The sequence below is a fragment of the Amblyomma maculatum genome, chromosome 4 (assembly GCF_055883805.1).
Source record: "Amblyomma maculatum isolate TAMU_Amacu chromosome 4, ASM5588380v1, whole genome shotgun sequence".
Taxonomy (NCBI): Eukaryota; Metazoa; Arthropoda; class Arachnida; order Ixodida; family Ixodidae; genus Amblyomma; species Amblyomma maculatum.
In genome coordinates this window covers 37,802,008-37,812,254 of record NC_139347.1, presented here as the reverse complement: position 1 = coordinate 37,812,254, position 10,247 = coordinate 37,802,008, and the positions used below count along the sequence as shown (strand labels likewise).

Sequence of the window (10,247 nt, the reverse complement as noted above, 5' to 3'; positions counted from 1 at the left end):
ACAACCTCTTGCCTAGGGAAGATAAACGAGAGAAGGATCAATGAAAGGATCACAAACTACATGGAGGACAAAGGATATTACCCCGATGCCATGTTGGGCTTTTAAAGAGGACTATCCACACAAGACGTGCTCCTACAATTTAAGGAAGAAGTCCTCATTGAAATACTAAGAAGTGGAGAACGCATAGTACTAACACTCGATTTAAAAAGAGCCTTCGAAAACGTGGGGCATGCAACCATCATGGAAGGTATCAATAATATAAACTGCGGAAACAGAGCCTTCCGCTATGTGAAAGCCTTCTTGACAGACCAAACGGCTACGATAGGCATCGGAAACGTAAGATTGGGTCGCTTCATGGCGCCAAGCAAGAGAACCCTGCAAGGTTCGGTAATATCACCGCTACTATTCAACGTAGCGATGATAGGACTCACAAAAAAAAAAAATTGGCAGTGTCTTAGCTTGGTTAAGCCTGGTAATTGCGAAAGAAATAGCTATGGCTACGCCTAGGTTCAGCTAGTGGTGTAGCTGGTTGCGGTGCTTGTGGTTATGCTTATGGTTATGCAGTGATTCACTCTGGCCACGGTATATGGTTCAACTATTGTTTATTGCGGGGTGCTACCTGGTTATTCTATGTATAACTAGTAGCGAGACAAGGAGTGTCGTGGCTGCAACGATATACTTGGTTGTGGGTAAGGTTAAGGCAGAATGTACAACTGCCGCTCCGGCACCGGCTGCAATGGCATTCTTTACGCCAGCAGAAATGAAGGCATCCCTGGAGACTGCGTTGGTTCCACCTGCCGCTAGGCCACCTCCTATAGTATCCAACGTTGCACCCCTGGCGGTAGCTGCGGTAGGAGCGGGAATCAGGCCGCGGCTGGTAGATTCCGCCTCGCATGTTGACGGCGCGAGTTGAGGCCCCTGTTTTTGCGGCAGATGGGATGACGTTACTTAAAGCCCCTTAACGTTACTCCGGCTGTAGCGCTCCCTCACGGAGGGAGCGGGAGTTAGGTCGCGTTTGGTAGCTACCGCCTCGTAAGTTGACGGCGCGAGTTGGGGCCCCTGTTTTTGCGCAGCTGTGCTTGGCGGCGCACCAAAGGTCACGTTAAAGGTCAATGGTAGCCACCGCCTCGCTACGCGAAGGGCTGAAAAGTGAAAGTATATTGCTTTCGCAATAAGAAAAACTCGACAAGATAGAAAACATCTCCTACGCAATGTACGCCGGCGACATAGCAATATGGATGACCACAGGCTCCCTAGCAGAAAAAGAAGAGCGGCTTCAAAGGGCGATTGACCATACTGAACAATACGCCAGGGACAGAGGACTATCGTGCTCAGCAGAAAAATCAGAATACATACGAATCAAGAAAGACACAAGGAAATACGACTCCCAAATCACCTTGACACTTGGAAATGAGACAATACAGGACAGAACGGAAGTCAGAGGACTTGGGATGTGGCTGCAAAGCACAGGGCGCTGTAGCAAAACTATCGCCTCTCTTAAGAATACGACAGATCAAGTCGTCAGAATCGTGCGAAGAGTGAGCAGCAAAAAGAAGGCCATCAGGGAGCATGACACACTTAGACTCATGACAGCCTCGTCACGAGCAGGGTAACTTACAGCCTATCTTACCACGAACTAAGCAAGCAAGAGGTCCTACAAATTGACCACATACTACGCAAAGCTTAGAAAACGGCACTATGACTTCCGAGGAAAACACCAACCAAAAAGTTATTGGCACTGGGAGTATCGATTCTATACGCAACGTAGTGCTCAATTGGACAGACTCACGCAAACGAGAACGGGAAGAGACCTAATGGAGAAATTAAGGATATCCATAGCCACACAGAAAGACAAGGAAGCGATTAAGGATGAAAACAGAAAAAAACCCATACCCAGACACATGGACCCCAATATGCATCATGACAGAAGACAAGTCAGAGTCCGAGCACTCAACAGGGAATTCATCGACAATCGCAGCATAGTCTACACGGACAGAACAAAGTGCCGATACCAACGCAAATCGGTCGCAGTAGTAACGGACGCTTGAGGAAAAGAAATATGCAGCGCAACAATAAACAGCCCAAGCATAGAGGCAGCTGAAGAAGCCGCGATTGCTCTGGCAATAGCGCACGGCGATGCAACAGTGACGGACTCCAAACACGCGTGCCGAAACTACACAAGGGGCAGAATTGACAAAACCGCCAATCGTATCCTACAAACGACGACAACACATATAATAAACACTAAACACAGTGTAGTATGGGTTACGGGACACGAAGGCATGAGGGGCAACGAGGCAGCAGATGGGCTAGCTCGAGGGTACGTCGACCGAGCGGACTCAACACTCTGCACCACGGGCACCTTTGACCCTGTTATCCTCACGTACTCAGATATGGTAGATCATTACAGAGGCCAGTGGAAACGCTATCCAGTGCCACACAAAAGGGTAACCCAAGAGGAGGCAGTAGACTGGTGCAAATTACAAACCGGCACTTATCCACACCTAGACAATATTACACAAGATTTTCCCTACTCAATATGTAGATGAATGCCCATGGTGTTATGGTACACAGACACTCGAGCACGTCATGTCGACCTGTCCTGAGGAAGACAAGAACCTAAAAATAGAAAACCAGAGTGCGACGCAGTGGGAGCACTTGCTGGCCAGCGAGAATGAGGAAGAGCGATGATTTCTCGTACTCTGAGCCACAATGGCAGCAGTGAAGTGCGGCCTCCTGGACCGATGATCGACTGCGGCGCACAATTAAGTGACCAGCAACGGTCACAAACACATCGAATATGTAGAAAATAAAGTTTTTTTTTTTTTCATCCATTCATATAGCCATAGTTTGTCCTCTAGGTTCTTGAAGGTCAAACATGAGCCACCGCTGACTTTGGCCCGTGGTGGTTTATCTTCAAAGTCCGCAACACGGGGGAAAAAAAAAAACATAAAAAGAAACGGCAAAGAATGTGCTGAACTTGCAATGCCTGACCATGTGTTGTTCGCATATTACAGAAATGACGAAACGAAAAGAAAACAGAAATTGAGCGAAAAATAAAATTTTCTCAAGCTCAGGCAACTAATACCATACAGCTCAACATTCATGTGTTGATTTAGCGGTATGGTGTTTAAGGTATGCCCTAAAGCAACCGCGGCTATGAGGGCTGCCATAGTGGAGGGGTCCGGCAAATTCGATCACCTGTGGTCCTTTACCTAACGTGCACTGTCATCGCACAGTGCACGGGTGCCTTGAGTTTCTATACTTCTTCGAAACGAGGTCGCCGTGGCCGGCATCTAAACCGCGCCCTCGGAATCAACAGTCGAATCTAACCACGGAGCCACCGCGGCGGGCCGACTAGCGGTATACGTTCACTGACATCTTTGCGTTGTGTTATATGCACTTATTAGCTTTTCAGCGGACGCCAGCGATGAAACTGCAATTATATATTGTCTTTCTGAGAAACTCGTGGCTCGAGATTTATAGTTCTCCGACTTTGTTAAAAGTATTCATTATTTTCTGCCTTTTGCGCCATACACTGGGTTTCACAAGCTAATTAGCTGGCCTCAGGAAAAATTAAGCCTGCCGTGCGTAATAAATTGGGCTAAAAGAATTTTCCTCATTGCGGCTGCCAAGCTCGCAAGGAAACTTGGAGAAAAATCGCATCTGCGTAGCTGTTCAGTTCCCGACCTAGGAATCCCTTTTGTGCGCTTTTGTCGATACAGGAAAGTAGAGGACACTGCGCACGCACAATCGAGCATCTATCAAATGGCAAGCATAGGCAGAAAACAGGAGAGCGAAAAGTAACCCCTACGTGCGAAAGGGATGTGACAGACTTCAGGAAAAGTTGAACACGACAATGAGGAAAAGCGAGCGTGCCACGAGATCGCGTGCATTCGGGTGCATTAAAAAAAAAAAAAAAAAAAACATTAATAAAGTTCGATTCACGGTTGCACCGGGTCTTTCATGGCCTTGCCTCAACAACTGTTTATCATCTGCGCTTTGCATTTTAGCGGTTTTGCGCAGGTGTTTTGGGCTAATAAGCGGGTTTTGCATGTCGGTCATCGCTGGTTTGTAATGCCAGCCTGTTGGCTAAGCAGCGTGGCTCTGTCGAAAATTCGCGCCCCGAATGATTCGCTTAAGAGTTGCACAGTGGCGCCCTCTCAACAAGTCTTCGAAGGACGAGAGTGTACCCGCCAACTTCAAGATGCTAAAAAAGCAAAACAACGAGGCAAAATGAACCATACTAGCTGACCCAGAAATAAACCTAGAGAGCTGTCTATTTTGCATAAAGACTGCACCCGCTGTCACTTCGTTGACGTCACGTGCCATGAGCAGACTGCAAGATTTTCTGTGACCCCCCCCCCCCCCCCCCTTCTCTCCCTTTCAACGGTTTTTTGGCCACATCGACGCGCTCTGTGAGCTTGTGCGCCAACTGCTGCCTGAAAAAAAGCTGTGGTAATTTTAAAGTTTCTTCCTCCCTGGATAAGAAGAGCTCCGTATAAGGAAATTCTTTTTCTCGTGTTACTTTGCCTTGATGTGAACGAATGGGTTGGCACGCAAATTAAAACGTATTTACTCTCAGACGTGATTTAGGTCGGTGCTATCGAACAGCGAAGGCTGTAAAAAAAACGAAAGCGTGAAAGAAGCTATAGGCTGTCTTCCACTGCGACTTCGGAATCTAGTCTCTTTCCTAACACTACGTGACTCGCACCACATCACTATATGTATGTAGCCTTGATGCCATGTAATAAAGCCAGCGGCAAAAATAAGAACGTTTAGGCCAGACGCATATGTCGCACTGTTGCTTCCTGAGTGGAGAATATCTGGCGACAGCTCAGGACAGCCGTCTTATTACCTCACGCCTTGCTCACTTATTACCCTTTTATAGCTATTTTAATTAATCAGCCTCATATATGAAACTGCTTTGTAGTGAGGGGCCGTAGATGCCGTGTAATTGAAGGAAATCGCAGAAAAATGGGCATACCTGCATTCCACTTTCATCGCACTGCAGTTTCCGAGGCTGCATGTCGAACCCCACTAAAGCCATCGGTCAGCACGGTGAGTGTCTTCATAGTGTAACAAACTGTGTATGAAGCCGGTCGTTGTTCGTGCTCTTTCTAACTTTTTTTTTTCTTCTTTCACGCCGTGTATCGGTATAGCATCCACTAGTTATAGTCCATAGCGGCTGCTGAATCAACGTGAACTCGGACTCACCACGGGTGCACCCGCTGTAGTTCGAGGTAAATGAGACCACGAAGGCAGAGCCCGCGTGCGAAGCAGCTTTGCGGCCGGCCGACTGGCGTAGGGGAACCACGGCGTGCCTCTGCTGTCAGGAGGTCCGCGCGATCGAGTTCCTTGGCACGGTCTTATCGAGCAGGGCTGCGAAACAGCGGAGGAGACAGAAATAAAAAATAAAATGAAATGAGAGGGAGGGAATGAAAACGGAAGGCGAGATGATGTACAGCGATGGTGGTCGGAGAGATGATCCCACAAAGAGGTCTCCCGCTTGACTTCCTTTTTTTTTTTTCAGCTGCCGCCAGCATCTCTGAATGAACTCGACCTCAAGTGAAAGGGTTCGGGAATCATCGTCCTCGGGTTGGGACCCTGCAAAGCGTGCGTACGCACGCCGACAGTGTGGACGATCTGTCTCTATTTGATCTTCCTTTGGACCGAGCGTCGCGTGTCGCGGATGGAATGGTCACATTCTTAGGTCGTTTCTAAAAGCGCACAGAGACCCTGTTTGTTATGTTTGCCTGTGGGGCGATCAATATTAGACCCCGTCGGATAACTGCATGGTCGCGTGTGCTTGATGCGGCAATATTTGTGGCCCTCGGTCCTTCCGTTTGGATCAGGCTGTCTATCATCGATTAGCTGTAGTAGTTCGGGCTCCCGCATTGGGTAGCACACAAAGCCTTGGACTAATGCAGGCCGTCTTATAATATTGCTGAGCATTTTGGATGTTTGGCTGCTAGGGATAAATGTGACAAATAAAGTAGGATCGTTACATATTTTTTTTTCTCTGTGGTTTATTTTGCCCATTGCCGCAATGTGCACTTCCCCTCTAGAGTTTAAGAGATATTAAACTATACAGTTCAGCGCTGTATTATGAAAGCTGCAATACTCTCTCTAGTTTACAGAATATGCAGTCATTCACGTACGCAATGTTTCTGCTCGGGAGTACTTGAGGGGTCAAACAGGCAAAGGTGGATTTGTACGTTACTCTTGACCTTAGAAAGGCGTATGGAGAGTGGGCCATCCCCTTCGAGCCATGCATTTGTTCGACCTTTTTGGTGAAAGAAAACATGGAGTTTAGCATGGTTTCTAAGTAAAAGTTTTGCTTGAAAGGAGGCGACCACCCCCTGCCCCACCTCTCAAATCAGCCCTTGCGTACAGCTATGGCTACGGAATTTGTAATCCTTTCACTTATTCTGTATAGATTTGGCTGGTCCAAGCGCGATCACAGCAGCGGCATGTGCTAACACATATGCAAAGTATTTCCCAATTTTCGTTACGGAAGCATGAGAAATTTGATCGGAGAAGTGTGCTCCGTATTATTACGACCGTACCTGAACGTAATGAGAAGCCGTCGGCACAATTGTATTTAACAAAGCAATGCAGCGGGTCCATAGCAAGCGCACAGGCATGTCAGTTTTAATGCAGTTTCGGTTTTGTGCTGGAGAAAAATGGAAAGTGTGACTCATCTAAAGAATACCAAGTGCTAGTCTGCGAAAGCTAACGGTAAAAAAAAAAAAATTGCAGATGTTTAACATGACTAAACATAGTATACCGGCAAACACAAAGGCAGTAAGTACTAAAAGATCCAAGGTCTAAGCTTCCCGCATACCGCCTCGCTTTCTGATTTAACCCTGGGAAGTTTTGCATGTCTTGGCAATCAGTTCAGTTCAGTTCAGTTCAGTAGTTCAGTCGTGTCCGACTCTTCGTGACCCTATGGACCATATCACGCCACGCTTACCGGTCTCTCACTATCTTCCTAACATAACATAACTTCATCTGCAACGCCTCGAGGATGCCATCTAACCATCGCGTTCGCAGCCTACCCCTTCTCCGGCGACCCTCAACCTTTCCCAACATCAAATCTTTCTCTGGCGACTCCTCTCTTCTCATCAGATGACCAAAGTAGACAGCTGCCCAGAGGTAATGTGCAAATAAAAAAAAAAAAATGTGCCTGTAGGACATGCGCGGCAGAATTTCCATCGAATAGGAAAATAGATTTCATGGGGGGCGTTGCCATGAAACCTCATGCAGTAAATATAGAAAGCAAATGTAATACAGATGGCTTTTGCTTGGACAAATGCTGCGAATAGATGGTAATTTGTGTTGAAATATCAGCAGCTGGAAATATGGTGTCAAAACTGTGTTGATAAGGAAGTTGGGTCTTGGTTGGTGCAGAGTTGAGAATATCTTGAGCGGCTGTTGATATGTGGACCCTGTGTTTTTGTCGAGCATGTGTTGAATTAACCAAGCAGAAGCTGTTTTGATTATATTGTTAAGGACTTGGTCTCATGCAGAGCACGGAGGAGGGAAGAAGGAAGAGGAAGAAGCGTTGGTTTAAGTCAGAAACTGCTCGCGCACTGTATCGGCCCCTACGTTATCCTCGAGAAAATTACTGACCTCGCCTATCGGATTGTGCGCCTCATCAAAATGGCCGACGGTCCTCACGAACTGAGCTTGCTCACGTCGCGCGTCTGAAACCCTCTCATTCTCGTGCTGACGATTGACTCGCCCGGAGGGCTTCGCCTGCGACGGGGGAAGTGTTACGGACTTGGTCTCAAGCAGAGCACGGAGGAGGGAAGAAGGAAGAGGAAGAAGCGTTGGTTTCTGGGGCTATAAGGCTTCACCTGGCCTGGCTGCCACAGCACTGTAAATAAACACCCCCTTGCTTATTTCACCGTAACAATATGTTTAACATACATTGAAAAGCAACATCTTTATTTTGTTTTGAACTTACACCAGCGAGCAGGTATTTTTTTTTTTTCACGATCAGCAGCGCCTGAGCCACTTTGCATAAAATATGACAAAAACGCAACATATTTTCTGGAATATTTTGCCGATCTAGTATTCGCCATTTGCATGCAGTTCATAAAGTCTCACGGGGCAATGGCACCACGCACAGTAAGTACTTTACAGCTTCTGCCGCTGTACAGCGGTTATCTTAGCTTCAACTGTGTATACTGCTCCACATTTCGGGGTACCCAACTGTGGTGGAGGTAATTAATAAAATGACGATTAATATGGTCACGCAGTACAATGGGTAAAATTGAGTTCACGTGCGACAGAAAATAAAGCACAATTAAGAGCCGTGGGAATAGCATCTGTACTCTCTTCGTCGAGAGAAAGAAAGAGTTCAGCGGTTTACTGCACTTCTAACGGGCCCTGGGTTCTTGCTAAGCATAAGGCGGTAAAGTTGTGTACACAACAATCATAGCTAGACTATGCCTGACTTAGCCCAGTTATGCTTACACTCATGGTCATAAGTATGCAACATAAATTACATTCAACAGGCAATGTGTTGACCAACGTTAATAACCATTTTGTTGACACGGCCTAGACGATGGTCTACAGCTCTGCATTCGCGTTCTGTTACATGCGGTGTAGTTATGTAAAGGATGCGGAAAAAAAAAAAAAAGGATCTGCGCTTACTCGTGTTCCGAGCGGCCATAAAAGAGGTTGTTAAATACGAAAGCATAGCCACCCTTATTGTTAGATTTCTCCGATGTGGCTGTTCTTTTCTTTGTTGACTGCTTTGACTACCATACGAGGTGTGACAAAAAAAAAAGAAAAAAAAAAACGAGACTGTTTCAATAAATTATTGTACTTCCAGAATTAGTTCTTTGTGACATTATCACCTTCAAATTAGTCGCTTTCAGCATTCACACACTTCTGCATTTGGTGCTGCCACTGCTGGTAACAGTTCTGGAACGAGGTTTTTGGAAGACCCTTCAGGAGATTCTAAGTTTTTGCCTGAACCTCTTCAACTGAGGTAAAATCAGTTCCCTTTAAGCAAGAATTAACTTTAGGAAATAAAAAAAAGTCGCATGGAGCCAAATCAGGTGAATAAGGAAGATGCTCCATCACATTAATGTTTTTGCTGGTCAGAAACTGCTTGACAGATAGGGTCGTGTGAGCGGGTGCATTGCCCTGGTGCAACAGCCCTCCATCACTCCACAACTGTGACCTTCTTTTCCTAATTTTTTTTTTCGCGAAGTCTTTTTAGTAATTCAACGTAATAGTGTTGATTAACAGTCTGACCACTGGGAACCCACTCTATCATTAAAATTCCACTCTTTTCTCAAGCTAAACATTTAGTATCGTTTCTTTCGTGTCACACTTCGTACAAATACAGACTCAATATTGTTCAAGAGTGCCGAGACAGGCAACTCTGTGCGACTGTGTTTCAACATTAAAGGCCCAAACTAAGAACCATTATTGCTTCTCGCAGACAGAACATATAACATTTCATGGATGCCATTAGCGTGATCTAGTAACCTTGAGCTGAAGTACACGTGGCCAGTAAACAAATATGTAGAATGCATCAGTGTCCCGCGAGAATTCATGGTCATATTACAATTTACTCCGGCTACGAAGCCTCCTTCGAGCAACCAAGGGGGAAAAAAAATATTGATTCCTTCTCGTGCTAAGCTACCAGTCTTTCATGCTGTGCTTCGTCGGCCGTCACGTCTTCGTAAAGCGCGCTTCGATTTCCCGCTCAGCCGAGGTCTTTCTCGGCGCTGCATGCGAATGCTGCTACTACTGGTGGTTGTGATGACGACCCTACTGTGAGACAAGCAGAATATAAACGAAGCAAAACAGTTAAACGAATGCTAAACATTGTTCCTATATGCTTATGCTTGCTTAACCATGCCAAACTTTGCATAACCATGCCGTCGCCGCAACCCCGGATTGAGAAAAACGGGCACGAAAAAAATGCGAACGGGATTTCTCATCAAATCTGTCACGCAACCGTTTTCCGTGCAGTCCTCAGGGTGGGGTCATACCGTTGTGTTTTCCATTTACCATCAATAAGCTTGTCAAACAAGAGGATAGCTTGAGATAGGGATTAGAACCATATGTATGCCATTCATTGTAAATGTAGGCGTCTGCCGAAGAGTGTCTCCCAAAACCAAACCATCTAGAGACGCTTGGCACTTTGCCAAACTCCTTGACAGTCCTTCAAAAAGTAGAAAATTGGCGGAATTGAACTGCGGTCTACTATTAACGCGAGG

At 46.2% G+C, this 10,247-nt stretch overlaps 1 protein-coding gene across 2 annotated transcripts in view; it reads right to left on the bottom strand.

The window, feature by feature from the left end:
• LOC146190745 (scavenger receptor class B member 1-like) overlaps nucleotides 1–10,247 on the bottom strand; it is a 74,196-nt gene that overhangs the window by 55,506 nt on the left and 8,443 nt on the right. The window contains exon 2 of one of the 2 annotated variants that reach the window (XM_084601126.1): nucleotides 5,218–5,382. The exons of the other annotated variant lie outside the window; for it this stretch is intronic. The gene's annotated coding sequence lies outside the window, so the exon portion shown is untranslated. The remainder of the gene's footprint in view (nucleotides 1–5,217; nucleotides 5,383–10,247) is intronic. 2 annotated transcript variants of the gene reach the window in all.